Below are 16758 nucleotides of genomic sequence, written 5' to 3' on the forward strand. Positions count from 1 at the left end.
CAAGGCCACAGGGTCCCATATGCAGAGTTACACACACACACACACACACACACACACACACACACAGGATTCTAGTTAGGAATGGTGGTACACACTTCTAGACCTAGCTACTTGGGAAAGTAATGCAGTATGACCACAAGTTCAAAGCCAGTCTGGGCAACTTTGAAGACTGTCTCAAAATAAAATATAAGGGCTTCAGGAATTTGGCTCAGTGGTGCCACACCTGTCTTGCAAGCACAAGGTCCTGAGTTCAATCCCTGGTACTGCAAAAAAAAAAAAAAAAAACAGGGCAGGAATGTAGCTCAGTGCTACAGTGTCCCCCAGCTTGGCTCACAGTACTGCAAATAAAGAGGAGAAAAAAATGCATCTAGCTTGTAAAAAAAACCAAAACAGTAAAACTATTTCAATTCATATGATCTTTTTGTTCCCACCTTACTACTGGGCATTGAACTTAGCCCTTTTTTATTTTGAGACAGGCTCTTGCTACTAAGCAGCCCCGGGTGGGCTCAAACTCAGGATCATCTTGATTCATCCTCCCAGGGTGCTGGGATTACAGACATGTGCCACAACATCAAGCTGTTTTTGTATTTTTTTTTTTTTGGTACCGGGGACCTTCCACTTGTGAGGCAGGGGCCAGAACCACTGAGCTAAATCCCTGCCCCTGTTTTTGTATTTTTGAGACAGGTTCTTGCTATGTAGGCCAGGCTACTCTTAAATTTGGGATGCTCCTCCCTCAGCTTTTCGAGTGCTGGGCTTATAGCAAGCACCACCACATCTATGATACGATCTTATATACATGGAAAATGTTAGGAATCCATTAAAAATTATTAGAATAAAGTTCAGCAATGTTATAGGGTACAAGACCAACACTGTAAAAAAACAAACAAAAAAAACAACAAAAACAAAACAAAACAAAAAACAGGGCCGGGGATTTAGCTCAGTGGTTTCGTCACCTGCTGCTCAAGTGCAAGGACCTGAGTTCGATCCCTGGTACCAAAAAAAAAAAAAAGAAAAAATTTTTAAAAAACAACAAAATTTCTAATACTCTAACTATAAATAGTATGATAATGAGAACTAAAATAATTTCATTTACAACATCATCAAAAAGAATATTAGTAATAAATTTAATCAAAGAAGTATAAAACTAGAGCCAGGCACAGTTGTGGACACCCACAATCTCAGCTACTTGGGAAGTTGAGGTGGGAGGACAGTCTGGGGAACAAAGAGAGACCTCACCTCAAAAGGAACGGTGGGAGAGGTGAGTACAAAACATATACTCTGAAGCCAAGTGCAGTGGCACAAACCTGTAATTCCAACAGTCAAGAGGCTGAGGCAAAGAGGCATGAGTTCAACAGCCTGGGTTACACAGCGAGACTCTGTCTCAAAATTCAAAACCGTATATTCTTTTTTTTTTTGGACAGGGAATCAAACTCAGGACCTTGCACTTGCAAGGCAGGCAGCAGAAGCACTGAGTAAATCCCTGGCCCAAATTCATCATTATTTTTGGAGGTACTGACAGTGATGGTGAACCTTTTAAGAGCTTTCAGTGATAAGGAAGAGACCACTGTGGCACACATGCCACACCCGACCTAGGGTCTTCAAACTGAGCTATATCCCAGTGCATCCACATAAGCTGGGGTTTTTTTTTTTGGTACCGAGGAGCTTTCGCAGCAGGCAGCAAAACCACTGAACTAAATCCCGGGCCCCAAAACTGGTTTTTTAAAAAATTTTAAGACAAGGTCTTGTACAGTTGCTAAACTGTCCAGGCTTGAAGTTCCAATGTTCTTGCCTAAGCCTCCTGAGTAGCTGGAATTATAGAGGTGTGCCACCACACCTAGCTAAGTTCTTAATTATTTTCTCAAATTTAAAATGTTTTACTCAGGAGGCTGAGGCAGGAAGATTGCTTTGAGTTCAAGGTCAGCTTAGGTTACACAGTGAGACCTTGTCTCAAAATACCAAAATATTTAAAAATAAGTAAGTCTTTAAGTGTAAATTATCATACCGACCTCATTCAAGTCAATCATGGTGCTGAAAAGGCAAAGAAAATACCCATTTCAAGTTATGTGATCTGCCATCCCAAAAGAGCCTATCTTAACCCAAATCTTAAAAAGAAAAGCATTTTGGCACCCAAGGAAATTACAATAAGCAGTCACTGTTAAAACCTAAAGTGCAATATATTTCCCACTTCTGTGCAAATAATTTCAGAATGAGTGTCCAAGAAAAGTAAATAAGGGGCTATGTGCAGTGGCTCATGAAACCCCGCAATTCTAATTTGTACACTGAACAGGGAGGCCACTGACAAATGTGAAGGGCAGCTTTAATTTTTTTAAACTCAGGTCCTGCACATTCTACCACTGAGGTATACCCTCAGGACTACCCTTATTTTAAAACTATAGATCTTCCTAATCCATGCTTTCCTTGGTTACCTTTCTTGTTCTGGCATGGCTGTGGTCCCAGCACTGGGGACACTGCTCCATACTCACTTGGTTCCTTATATTCTTCCAATCTGCTTCCTACCAAACTTCTGCTGAAATTTCTCAGAAGTCACCAATGACTTAGCATCATAAAATCTAATCCATTAGATTTTTCTTAAGTTTCTTCTTATTGTAGCAACTTAACCTTCCTGGATCTCCGTGACAAAATGTTAGGTATGCTGATCTCTAAATCTCCTATCTCTTTAGCTATAGCTTCCACACTTAATCACCCCCCTAAACACATACACACAGTTATTTGCTTTAATCTTCTAATTTTAGTCGTCTTTACCTCTCTCTGGGGACTTCAGTCTTTCAAGTATTATTTTTGTGCATATGACTCCAAAATCACCAGTCCCCAGCCCAAAATTCCTGTCAAATCTCAACTTTGTTCTCTATCTGTACCTCAATAACTCTAAGATATCATCCCAACCCTGGTGAAATCTCTTTACAATTCTTCCAATCTTGATGAAAAGAAATTTGCAGTGCTAATGTACTCAACTCACTCACTGCGGAAACCCCAGTTATGTGGTTCTTTGCTTTGTCTTTCTCCACTTCGTAACTACTGTCAGGTTCTCGGGCATTCTATAACTTCAACTCTTTCTGTCTCTCCCCCCCCTCCCGCCACACTTCACAAATTCAAAGGCTGTTCATACACTTGCGCACAAACCCCACCAAAGGCCAGTAGTGCCAACTCAAAGGCTAAGGCTGGAGGATTGAAAAGTTCCAGGCCAGGCCATTCTGGACAACTTAAGAGCCAGTCTCAAAATAAAATAAGGGCTGGGAATGTAGCTCAGCAGTACAAGTCCCATGAGTTTGATCCCCATTAGCCCAAAAAAGATTCGAATTTTCAGTACAAGGATTCCAATGCAGCAATCTTGAGTTCTGACACAGATGGTCCCTTAAAAGTTTCAAAATCTGCTACTTTATAAAAGACCCTAACAAAGTGTGTAGACCTTCAAGAACTACTGTCACATCTTACCTTGTTCTAACAAAGTGCCCCAATACACACTGCTTTGATACTGAGTTTCCCGAGGCAGGTGTAATTATCATTCCCATTTTATAAAAGGAAAGGCTAGAATTACTAATTTTACTAAATGTCAGACCTGTGTGTAATTACTGGAAAATCCATTTTGGCATAAGCCCTAAACAGTACAATTGGGATAGATAAGAATGATTTACTCACTGCCAGAGTGGTCTGAAAATCAATTATACTCAAACTCTATTAACCTAATTTTGGCCAGGAAACATAAACTAGGCCAAAGACTACTCCTAAACATGTCGCGAAACCCTGTACCCACCGAGAGTCGACAAAAGCATGTGAGGAGGGCCGGGGATTTAGTTCAGTGGGTCCAGCGCCTCCCTCGAAAGCGCAAGGTTCCAAGTTCGATCCCCGGTACAAAAAAAAAACTTTGGGCCAGGGATTTAGCTCAGTGGTTCCGGCGCTTGTGCCAAGCAAGCGCAAGGTCCCAAATTCAATCCCCAGTACCAAAAAAACCCCCCCAAAACGCATGTGATTGTGAGGAAGGCTGGGTGTGGTGGCACACCTGTAATCCCTTGGGAGGCTGAGGCAAGAGATAGCCCACACTTTGAAGCCAGCCTGAACTACAGTTAGACCCTGTATTAAGACCCCTCCCCCCCAAAAAAGAAAGAGGCTGAGCTTGGTGATACAGACCTGTAACTGCAGCAACTCATGAGGGTGAGGCAGGAGAATAGCTAATTGGAGGCTAGCATGGGCAACTTAAGAGACTGTCTCAAGAAGGACTGGAAAGGCCAGGGATTTAGCTCAGTGGTTCTGACGCCTGCCTTGAGGACCTGAGTTCAATCCCCAGTACCAAAAAAAAAAGATACCTAGTCTTTTCACTTTTTAAAAAACAGTCTCACGGGCCAGGGATTTAGCTCAATGGTTCCACTGCCTGCCTCGTGAACGCAAGGTCCCGAGTTTGATCCCAGGTACCAAAAAAAACCCAGTCTCACTATGTAGTTCAGGCTGGCCTTGAACTCAGTACACAGCCCAGGCTGGCCTCGAATTCATGGCGATCTTTCTGCCTCAGCCTCAAAAGTGCTAGGATTTTAAGTGTGCATCACCATGCCTGGCTCTCCAGCCACATATCCTTAATAGACTGGGGGTTGAGGGAAGAAAGGGATGTAAAAAGAATTAAGATGTGTTATGTACATGTACCAACTCTCCACAATGAAAATGTAATCAATTCCTGGGCTTCAGCTCCGCTGCGGACACACAGTAGCTGGGACAGTAGCTGGGACAGTAGCTGGGACTCTCGACACCACTAGCAACAGGCACAGAGACGGCAGGTCCCAGAGGGATGCGCTCCACTTAGGGATGCCGGCGCGGGTGGCCAAAAGATGAAAGCTATTCAATCTGAGGAGACTATGAGCAGGCACTGGGATACCTTGATATATGTCAAGGTAGATGTACCCTCCGGGATCTTGGACTAAAGAATGGGCTTACTGCCCACGTGCCCTCTGCCTACAGTATTTGAAACAGTCTGAAGAGAGTGGTCAACGCCCACTTCTCCAGGTGCATCTCTCAGTCCTGCCCGGCCTTCTGCCTCCTCCTTGCCTCTCAAATACCCCAGCAAGAAATTCCCAATGCTTTCAATGCTTGGAGCTGCCTGAACACCATGTGAGGTCTTTCCTTCTTATGCCCTACCCCGAACTGTCACTCTTCTTCATCCTGCTTTCTTCTATATTTTAAATTCAGTTTAGGATTGAGAATCAACAAATGAGACTATATCAAATTCATAAGCTTCTGAACAGTAAAGGAGACAACCAATAGAGTGAAGAGACACACTACAGAATGGGAAAAACACTGCCAGATACTCCTCAGATAGAGAACTAATATCTGGAAGATACAAGGAACTTAAAAATTCAACCACCCCAAAATAAAAGACCCAATTAAAAAATGGGAAACTCAAATAAAAAATAAAAAAAATAAAAATAAAAAAATGGGAAACTCAAATGAATAGACACTTCTCAGAAGAAGTACAAATGACCAATGTGTACATGGAAAACTGTTCAACATTTCTGGCCATTAGAGAAATTCAAATTAAAACAACATACATTCTGTCTTACTCCAGAAAGAATGGCTGTCATCAAGCAATCAAATAATTACAAATGTTGGCAAGGCTACATAGAAGAAGGACCCTTCTATATTGTTGGTGTGAATGTAAACTAGTACAACCACTATGGAAATCCGTATGGAAATTCCTCAAGAAACTAAAAGTATAAATTTTAATTCAATCCAGCTAGTCTTCTCTTAGATATCTTCCCGAAAGTGTTAAAGATGTCATTTCTCAATGATACATGCACAGCCATGTTTTTAGAACACAACTCATAATACCTAAATCTTGGAATTGGCCTATATGGCCATTAACAGTTGAATGGATAAAGAAAATATGGTATTTATATACAGTGGAGAACTACTCTGCCATAAAGAAGGATAAATTCAAGTCATTTGTAGGAAAATGGATGCACCTTGAGACCATAATGGTAAGTGAAATAAATCAAACACACACAAAAAGAAGCTGGGCATGGTAGCACATGTCCATAATTCCAGAACTTGGGAGGTTGAGGCAGGAGGTCTGCTGTGAGTTTGAGGCCACCCTGGGCTACATAGTGAGTTCAAGGCCAGCCTGAACTATATAACAAGACTTTGTCTCAAAAAAACAAACAACCACACACACACACACACGCAAAAATATTCCATAGTTTCTCATATGAGAAACCCAAAATATAAATAAAGAGAAAAAAGGTAGATAATAGAAAGTAAGGAGATCTTTTGCAAATGGGAAAGGAATCTAGAAATGGAAGAAGGGGAGAGGAAGAAGAGAGGAATAAAAAGAATTAAGATGTGTTATGTACACATACTAACTCTGCACAATGAATGTAATCACTCTGTGTACCAACTCTGTATGATGAATATAATCACTATGTACTGCAAACATGTACTAATAAAAATTTAAAAAATTAAAAAAAAGAAAATGTAATCATTAACATGTACTAATAAGAATAAAAAAATTTAAAGAACAAGTAATTCTGGCAGATGGCTTCAAAGAAGACAATACAGTCTTTGATCTGGACCTTGAAGAATGAGGAGCAAAGTGCCCTGAAGGGAGTCAGAAATAATGGTGCTGCTCAGAAGGATTTTCTAAGGTAAAGGTACACCACAGCAAATGACCTCAATGACCTTAAACAGAAGAGTTTAGACAGGAGACTGGAAAATGAGGCTGAAAAGATGGGTGATGATTAGGTGGGAGGACCTGGAATGTCGCATGCAACAACTTCAATTTATTCTGGATGATTTTTTTTGTTGTTGTTGTTACCGGGGATTGAACTCGGGTCCTTGTGCTTGCAAGGCAAGTGTCGGAACCACTGAGCTAAATCTGCGGCAACTTCAATTTATTCTGAATGGAAGGGAAAGCCACTGGACTGGCATGATCAGATCTACAATTTTCAGAGAGCCTTGATGGCAGCATTACAAAAACAAAAACACCACTGTAAGGGTGTAACAGTGCGCAGGGACCAGGCAAGGTGGCACAGGCCTGTAACCCCATCTACTCGGGAAGCTGAGGCAGGAAGAGTGCCAGCTGGGGCCAGCCTAGACAATTTTAGCAAGACCCTGTTTCAAAATACAGTGGAAATAAAAACGGCTGGCAGTTCATTAGCCTCTGGGTTCAATCCTCAGTAACAAAAGGGGCGGGGGGGGGAGTGCTTTTGGAAAGGAAGGTAGAATGTACACAATCTAATGAGCCTTTTTCCAAACTCCACCACAAGCCAAGTGTGGTGGTGCATACCTGTCACCCCAGCCCTCAGGAGGCTGAGGCTGGAGGATTGCTGAAGGTTGGAAGCCAGCTTGAACTACACAGTGAGACCCTGTCTCAAAAACAAAAAAGCAAGAGAGACCAAATCTCACCATGTTTCACCCCAATCAGCAAAAAGACTGTTGCCTAGATGAAGTATTTCAGATAAAAACAACAAAGCTTTCGAGTGTGTGGAGTGGGAATGGGCAATGCTAACAACTCAAAAGAGGTGGTCAGGAAAGGAGCCAAGATATTTAAAGAAAAGTTACAAAGGTATGATGAGGACCAACACCAAGAAAGAAAGGAGACCTTATAAAGAAAGGGTTCAGAATGTGTAAGTACTAAAAAGGCAAGCCAATCAGAGGGTTTCCAAGAATAGGAGAAAACCCTTTGGGCTGGCACTGGCAAGAGTGAATCGAGGAGATGTGGATGGTGAGATAGGTAAACTGTTCTTCCATGTTAGCACATATGTTATAACACAGATGGACATTGGAAACATATTATAGAAGCCAGAAAAGACAAAATGCTGACAGGTTTGGTGGCATATATCTGTAATCTTAGCACTCAGGAAGCTGAAGCAGGAGGGCTGCTGAGTTCGAGGCCAGCCTGGGCTACGCAGAGAGAAGTTGTATCCAAAGAAACACCCATGATTCCATTTCTATATAAAGAATAGGCAGGGCCAGGGATTTAGCTCAGTGGCACTATGCCTGCCTCACAAGCGCAAGGTCCTGAGTTTGATCCCCGGTACAAAAAAAAAGAATAGGCAAATCTAGAGAGATGAAAAGCAGATTGCCTATGACTAGAGGAATGTGACAGTTAACCTTGACATCAACCTGATTGGATTAAAAGACACGTAAAGGGGTGACTGAATTGTGAGGATCCTAACCTTATCGATGGATTAAAAGCTGATGAGTGCATACCTAAATGAGCTATGAAGTGGTGGTGCCTAGCTGGAAGAAGCAGGTCACTTGAGTTGTGACTTTCAAGGGTGTAACTTTTCTCTGGTTCTTTCCCTTTCTCTCAATTTCCCAGTGAGCAGCTTTTTGATGATCTGCTTCACCTCAGGCCCACAGCCATGGAACCAACCAACCATGAACTGAAATCTGATTCTATGGGCCAAAATAAACTTTCCCTCCTTTAAATTGTGTATATCAGGTATTTTGTCCCAGCAACATAAACGTGACTAACATAGGGTATACAAGATTGGAGATGACAGATAAAAGAATACACGGCTTCTTTCTGAAGCCATGAGAATGTTCTAAAACTTTAGTATATGTGTAACTTAATGAAAATACTGAAACCTGAAACTTCAAATGGGTACTTTGTGTGATTTAAGAAATATATCTCAATAAAACTGTTACTATTTCAACCAATCCATCCTCTTTCAGGAAGCCTGCCCTGAACTTTCCTGATGTCCTTCTTTCTTTCTGCAGCATGGGTTTCAAGATACTGGTTTTTCTGTCTGGATTGTGGAGGAAAAGACTGTGCTTTTGTGCTTAGCATCCATGTTTTATTATTCCTTTAAGGTTTGTCAAAGTGCTGTACATTTACTTGAGACTGAATAAAGGAATCTGTGGCAAAAAAAATAAATAAATAAAACTGTTACTAAAAGTAACTGGTCTAAAAAAATAAAAAATGGGGGCTGGGGATTTAGCTCAGTGGTTCTGGCGCCTGCCTCTCAAGTGCAAGGTCCTGAGTTCGATCCCCAGTACCAAAAAAATAAAATAAAAAAGAACAGCAGCTACCTGGGAGGCTGAGATGGAAGATTATGAGTTTGAGGCCAACCCAGGCAACACATTAAGACCTAGTCTTAAAAGTAAGAGGTGGAGAAGACAACAAAAATAAGGGTCAACTGTGAAAAAGACAGTTTGTTATCAGCCTCAGTATCTACCTTTCCCCTTCCTAGTCATATGGCTGCCAGAAATGAAGAGTACATTACTCAGCATCCATGCAGCTATGCAGTTATTAAGATATGTGCAGACGTTAAATGATGCAGGACAGAGAACTACTGAAGCAATGCTTGAAGATTAGAGGGGAACAGGATTTAGCACATAAATGGAAGGCCTGATCCTGGAGAGGACAATGAACTCTCAGGAAACTGTTGCTCAGTAAAAAAGGAAGAGGAACACTATAACAGCCAAATATAGTCGAGTGAGTATACTATGTGCTTAGAGTAGCAGGCTGTTCTGATGGCTTCCATCTTCTCAATTAAGCAAGATCCTCACAGTTAACAGTCAGGCTGGGCAGGGTAAAGGAGATATGAACCAAAGGAGGTAGTGTTATATTGTTCTAAAGGAATCTTAGAGGGACTGATGAGCAATGCCAACGGCCACAGGGTTAGTTAGGTATCATGAGTTCAAAATGAGATCAGTCAAGTGTATTTTTTCTTTCTTTACTAGTTTCAGTTATAGCTGAAGAGTTGGATTTAACTATGGCTGAAGTTTTGCCAGATAAAATAAAAGGAGAAAAGAAAAAGGGAGCTGAGATTAAATACAAGGGGATAATTATGGCAATGAACTCAAGGTAAGGGAGAATGAAAGAGTTATAAGATTAACAGATTTTAAGCCCCAGTGAGGCTGAACATTTTTAGTGTTTGAGTATTAAATGGATTAAACCAGAAAAAGAGCAAGCAGGTTGGCCTTGAACTCTTCTTGATCTTCCTTCCTCAACCTCTAGACTGTTAAGATTACAGACATGCACCACCATGCCTGGATAGAAGAGTAATTTTAATCACTGTAAGGAGGAACTTCTTTGTAGGGCTATTGGCAGCATCTACCATAATTAAAACTGCATATACATTTGAACCAGAAATTTTACTTAACAAGAATTTTGGTACAGGGACCGAGAATGCAGCTCTACTGTACAGCATTTACCCAGCATGGGCAAAGCCTTGGACACAACCCTCAGCATTACAAAAAAATAATTTATTCTGCAGATATACACACATCAATCCAAACATTTATGTACAAGAATACCCATTCTAGGGGCCGGGGATTTAGCTCAGTGGTTTCATTGCCTGCCTCACAAGTACAAGGACCCAAGTTTGATCCCTGGTGCCAAAAGAAAAAAATAAAAAAAGAATACCCACTCTGAGCTGGTGGCACATGCCTGTAATCCCAGCACTTAGGAGGGTGAGGCAGGAAGATAGCTACAAGTTTGAGGCCAGCCAGAACTACACAGCAAGACCCTGTCTTAAAAAACAAAAACAAAGAAACAAATAGAATGCCCACTTCACCTGGGCATTGCTGTACATCCCTGTAATCCTAGCACTTGGTCATGTTTATTTGTGTGACACAGGACTTCTTATGGAGTTCAGGCTGGCCTCACCTGGTTTGTAATTCTAGCACTTGGGAGGCTGACGCAGGAAGATTGCAAGATTGAAGGTAGCTTGGACCACAGAGCAAGATCCTGTCTCAGAAAAAGAATGCTCACTTCAGCAATATTTATAATAGCAAAAGACTGGAAACAGGGCCAGGGATTTAGCTCAGTAGTTCTGCCGCCTGCCTCTCAAACTCAAGGACCAGAGTTCGAACCCTGGTACCAAAAAAAAAAAAAAAAAAAAAAAAAAGACTGCAAACAACCTTTTGAGGACTAATTATCTTATAATACATACAATGGTTTATACTATGGAATCATAAAAATAATTTGTATTAATGATTTCTGAGACAAGATTATTAAGTGAAAAGGGTACCCAGTAAGTCATATGGTATCATACCATTATGTAATGGTGATATGTAAAGATATGTAACAGCTCCTGGCAGAGATACACAGTAAGTACTCACTGAAGAAGGATGAATGCTGGTATATGCACATACTACCTCTTCTGGAAGAACACACAAGAAACAACTACCAGTGCCTCTAAGGACCACATATCCTTCTGCACTGTTTGAATTCACCAAACTGTGCTCTCAAAACTATTAATAAATTTTAAAACATTAACGTGGAAAAATACATTTAATACATTAAGTGGAAAGGGGAAAAAAATAAAGTAATACATACATAAATAATCCATCTTGGGGTGTGACCTGCTGAGACTTCAAAGGCATCTGCTCCCTTTCCACCATGCATTTTCCTTAGTCTGTCCCCAGGAGGGGATAAAACAAGAGCTGCATATAATACTCCTTTCTATCTCCTGGAAGGCCAAGAGTGAGTATATCCTCTTCACAGAAGTTTTCCTCCTATACTAGTGCAAATTATTCCTCATTCCTGAACTACTACAGTATGTACTTGGTCTATTCAGTGCCATTTTGTAAATGAGTATGTAAGCTTGAATAACCTGATACTCTTGTTTTGGTAGAGAAAAGGCTCTGGAGCCAGGTGCTGGGTTCAAAGTAGCTGTGCAACATTGGGCAAGTTACTTAATCCTTCCATGCCTTTATTTCCTCATCCATACCAAGGGGGAAAATAGTGATACCTACCTACATAGGCTAATGGTAATTATTAAATGAGTTAATACAGTAAAGCAAGTCCTAGTATATATTAACAGCTAATGTGCAACTGTTTAATACTATTTCCTGTAAGTTTTAGTACAAAGAGCCGTATCTTCATTTTTATATTCCCAACATTGAGTAGGTTCAAAAATAGCAATGAATGGAATTACATCTGTTCACTGGCTGAATTAAGAATAAGAAACATAGTTTTCTTAATGAATAAAAATGTGTTGATAAATCAGTTAATTTTTTCACTTTAAAAGCTCAAATTATAAAAACAGACATTAGCCTTCTAATTTACTTCCTTTAAGTTACTTCCCTTTCTTTTTTAATGGCCTTCTTACTATTCAAGTAGGAAGTTACAGTACTTCCTTCTAATCAAGACAGGCCAACTATACAAGAAGTCACTGTATTGAAAACTCAGCATGGTGGTCAGCCAGGTACAGTGGCTCAGGCCTACAATATCAGCACTTGGAAGGCTGAGGCAGGAAGATCAAAATATCAGGCCTAGCCCAGGGAAGTCAGCCAGACTCTCTCAAAACAAAAAGTAGCACATGGGCCAGGGATTTAGCTAAATGGTTCCGCTGCCTGCCTTGCAAGCACAAGGACCCGTGGTTCAATCTCCGGTACCAAAAAAAATTTTTTAATTAAAAATTAAAAAAAAATAAAGTAGCAAAAGGGCTGGGAATGTAGTTCAGTGCAAAGGCTCTGGGACAAATCCCCAAAAGAGGGGAAAAGAATGACTGAATACCTGCCTTATCACCTCAGGTATGACAAAAGCCTTGAGAAAATTATTACTCTTGATTTGTGGGGTTCTGTTTGTCTGCAAACAAAAACAGAAACTTCACATCTCAAATCTTTCCTTTTTTTTCTTTCTCCTCTCCTCCCCTCCACTCCACTTCTTGGTGCTGGGGATGGAACACACGCCAGGCAAGTGCTCTATCATCATACTATATCATCAGCCCCCCCCTTTTTTTCTTGGTACCAGGGATCAAATTCAGGACCTTGCACAAGCCAGGCAGGTGTGGAGCCATTGAGCTACAACCCCAGCCCCCCACACCCCTTTTTTTTGAGTACCAGGTATCGAACTCAGGTCCTTGTGCTTGCAGGGCACGCAGTGGAACCACTGAGCTAAATAAATCCCTGGCCCTTCCCCGACACCTTTTAAAAGAAATTTTGAGACAAGGTCTTGCCAGGCTGTGCTCAAACTTGTGATCCTCTGGGCCCAGCCCTTGGAATACTGTACAGAGCACAATGAAGAGATTACAAAGGATCAAAAAAAACCCCTTGTAACAACTAATACTGAAGACTGCAAATACTTTTTGTCATAAATTAGAACACAATCAAGGTTATCTGAATTTAGTGGTGTTTTTCCGAAATGAAACTTTCCCCGATCTAACAATATTTTTCCCATAGCATTCTTTTCTTACATTCTAGTAAAGTGTTCCTGAGCAACAAAGAAAGGGCCTGGGAATTGTGCAGCACTATTGCTGCATCTGGCATTGTCATAGTGTTTATTTATTGTAGCTGGAGAACAAGCACTATAACTTGACTCCAGACAGACTCTAGAAGGGGTCACCTGACATGTCTGAAAAAGAGCTCCAGTGACCCTGATCCACTCTACCATCACCATCCAAAGCACAACTATCATCCCTACTTGAACAAATGTTACATTTGGATCTCAAAATCTAAGTCCCAGCCTGTATGTGTAAATCACAAGCATCTACTATAGCATCTATTCAGTAACATCAGAAAATAGTCACTGCATAGGCAAGTTACATGTAGCCAAAGCAAAAGGCTTTAGTAGAGGTTTATTTTAGTTATAGGTAACAACAGAGTAAAGAGCAGGCAGTTTACAGTAGTGGTTAACCAGCTATACTACTGAGAGTAAAATCCCACTTTATCACTTATCTCCAGGCTTTTCAGTACCAGTTTGTTTCAGCAATATTATCAAGTGACAATATAGTACCTTCTAAACAGGTTGGTGTAGAGATTACATATTATACAGAGATAAGAGTGGTGAGTATTCAATGAATGGTCATTATTATTATTTAGATCTTACTTTGGAAAAATGGCAACCTCCTTCAAATTCTGTCTAGAAACTATCCTGACCAGTGTTTTTCTTAAAACAAAAACTTTTACTAGTCTACTAAATACCCACTTGTTCCATAGTGTTTATCCCATCTATATATCATCTTATCCTCTTGTTTCCTATAAAAACAATAGCTTCTTGGGGCTGCGGATTTTAGCTCAGTGGTTCCGGCGCCTGCCTTGAAAGCACCAGGTCCCGAGTTTGATCCCTGGTACCAAAAAAAAAAAAGCTTCTGAATTACAGCCATTTCATCTAAAAGCCTTAGCATCAGATGTTTCTAAATACAGTACTTTTCAGATTCTGAAAAAATAATATGGAAGAAATGTCAAATATTATACAACACCCCATGGATTAACAGTTCTTAAGTAAAATAAATGGATATTCACACTGAGTAGAATAAAGACTAAACAAGCACTCATCAGTTCCAGTCAGGTTTTGCCATCAACCGAGTGTTTAGTTTTCAGAACTCTTTGAATTGCAGTTCTGAAATCCTTAACCCAAATGACAATTTTTAAAATTTTTTTTTTGATACTGGGGATCGAACTCGGGTCCTTACGCTTGTGCAGCAGGTGGTGAAACCATTGAGCTAAATCCCTGGCCCCAAATGATAATGTTTTAAAACACATACACCTCCTTCTCAATACTTTTTTAATTTTATTTTTTTGAGACAGGCACTTTCTCTGTAGTTCAGGCTGTCCTTGAACTAACTATGTAGCCCAAGTTGGCCTCGAAACACCTGTCTCAAAAAAAAAAACAAGGGCCGGGGATTTAGCTCAGTGGTTTTGCCACCTGCTGTGCAAGCGCAAGGACCCAAGTTCAATCCCCGGTACCAAAAAAAAAAAAAAAAAAAAAAAAAAAATCAAGCCCCAGATAAACTGGACTTTTTCTTTCAAAATGACTTGAAATTTCCTCTCCTTCGCTGTTATTAAATTCACACTTCTGTGTAAATCTATGGGCTTTCTTTTGTCATGTTTAGCTTTTTTTTTTTTTTTTTTTGCCTCAGCCTTCTTAGTGATGAGATTATAGGCATGCACCACCACGCCCGGCTCAAAACTTTTAAAATACCTTTGCTACTACCCTGAAGACTGATTTTTCCATGATAGATAAACATGCTATTAGAGAAGCTGACAGAGCCCCTCCTGATAATTCTCATGAGAAATTAAAACAAAGCAGGATTTGTTAGAGAGGTGTACTGGGTGTTGGTAGTAGTATGACTAAACCAAAGTGCAGGGCCGACAATTTGAATTCTATACACTAAATTAACTAAATTTTAGTAACTTTTAGAATATACATTTTGCCATACTTTCTTATACTTGTAAGAAATCTGTCAGGTTATAATGAGTGCATTACAATAACATTTATTAGCCAAATGTACTCATTATAAGCAGGTACAAAACAGCCTAGAACCAGAAGTTTCTTGGCTACTCCAGCCAAGAAACAGAAGTAAAAATAATTTAATGAATAACTATGCATCTTTTGTTGGATCAAGACATTTACAATATTTTGGAAAGATAATGAATAAATTTCCATGCAGATAAAAGAATCATGGCTTTAAAATGACTAATTCAGCACACTTAATTACAATTTTACCTTACAATTCTTCAAAGGGCTAATTATTCAAAAGAAACAGTGATGATTACAGCAAACCTATCATTTCTCAACTATTCAATAAAATGTTACACAGCATAGCTTTGGACATAACTTTTCACTTTTTCATTCACTACTTTAAAGATGTAACATACCAGATACTTGAACAACAAACAGAAAATACAAGACAATCTCACTTTCCAGGGGCTCAATCAATAATAGGTGACAATGACCAAACAAGACATTTAAAAAGGGGGCTGGGGATGTAGCTCAGTGTCACTGCACCTGCTTGAAAAGTGCAAGGTCCTAAGTTCGATCCCCAGTATCAAAGAAAAACAAAAATAAGACATTTAAAAAGAAAACATGGCAGGGAATGTAGCTCAGTATTAAAAGAGTGCTTGCTCGGCAAATGGAAAGCCCAGAATAGAGCCCCCCAATAAAGTAAAGAAGACACCAGATTAAAATTCAGTTCATAACTTATCTTCTTGACATCCATATGCCTCAGTTATATAATTCAGTGGAATCTTTAAAGTGTCCCACCCAACTCTCTCCAGTATCTAGTACTGGGGATTGATTTAGCCCACATCCTTCACATTGACCTGCATATCCAGCCCTTTTATTTTTGAGACAGGGTCTTGCTAAGTTGCCCAGGCTGGGCTCTAATTTGTGATCCTTTTGCCTCAGTCTCCCAAATTGCTGGGATTACAGGCATGTGCCCCAATTGTTTAATTGTTTTATTTTCTAAATTCGTATTAAATCAGTATTGTACAGATGACTCTTACAGAAAAGAAGTTGTCTATAGTCTTCTAGGACCTAAATCTGAAAGTTTTAAGGTAATTTTAAAAAATCCTGTACAGGTAAAATCTTGGTGCTTTTGCTACCTTGTGGGCACCATGAATTGTTTTCTCTTCTGTGATGCCCCTCTGCCATGTGCCACCCTGCCTTGGAGCCAGTCGATCATGGATTGAAACCTCTACAAATTGTAAGCCAAATAAACCTTTCCCCCTTTAACTTTGGGTGTCAGGTATTTTGTCTCAGCAATAAGAGAAAAGTAACACAGAAATATGGTACCAGAGAACTGGGATTGTTCTTGTGACATTACCTGAGCATGTGGCTCAAGAGCCTTTGGAACTGGCTTGTGGGAAGGGGAAGAGTTAGGAAAGGTTCAGAGATGCTGGCTGAAGAAGTAGAGCTGGAATGCTTTAGGCTGTTCTATATAGCAAGTCCTGGGCAGAGCTCAGAAGACCAGAAAGATGGTGAAGACCAGGCTCAGGTTTCTTGCTGGGAAGGACTGCACTGGCTGTTGGACTCCAGACGATGTGAGTTACAGCTTGGCAGAAAGTTTGTCTACATTTTGC

At 40.3% G+C, this 16758-nt stretch overlaps 1 protein-coding gene across 5 annotated transcripts in view; it reads right to left on the bottom strand.

Annotated features, from left to right (window-relative positions):
• The window catches only part of Rhoa (ras homolog family member A), a 45488-nt gene that overhangs the window by 11504 nt on the left and 17226 nt on the right, over positions 1-16758 (bottom strand). Inside the window, exon 3 of one of the 5 annotated variants that reach the window (XM_087186071.1) lies at positions 2007-2028. The exons of the other annotated variants lie outside the window; for them this stretch is intronic. The gene's annotated coding sequence lies outside the window, so the exon portion shown is untranslated. The remainder of the gene's footprint in view (positions 1-2006; positions 2029-16758) is intronic. 5 annotated transcript variants of the gene reach the window in all.

The sequence above is a fragment of the Heterocephalus glaber genome, unplaced genomic scaffold, assembly GCF_053883595.1.
Source record: "Heterocephalus glaber isolate CG9 unplaced genomic scaffold, H.glaber_assembly_v1.0 deba00001504, whole genome shotgun sequence".
In the NCBI taxonomy this organism is placed as follows: Eukaryota; Metazoa; Chordata; class Mammalia; order Rodentia; family Bathyergidae; genus Heterocephalus; species Heterocephalus glaber.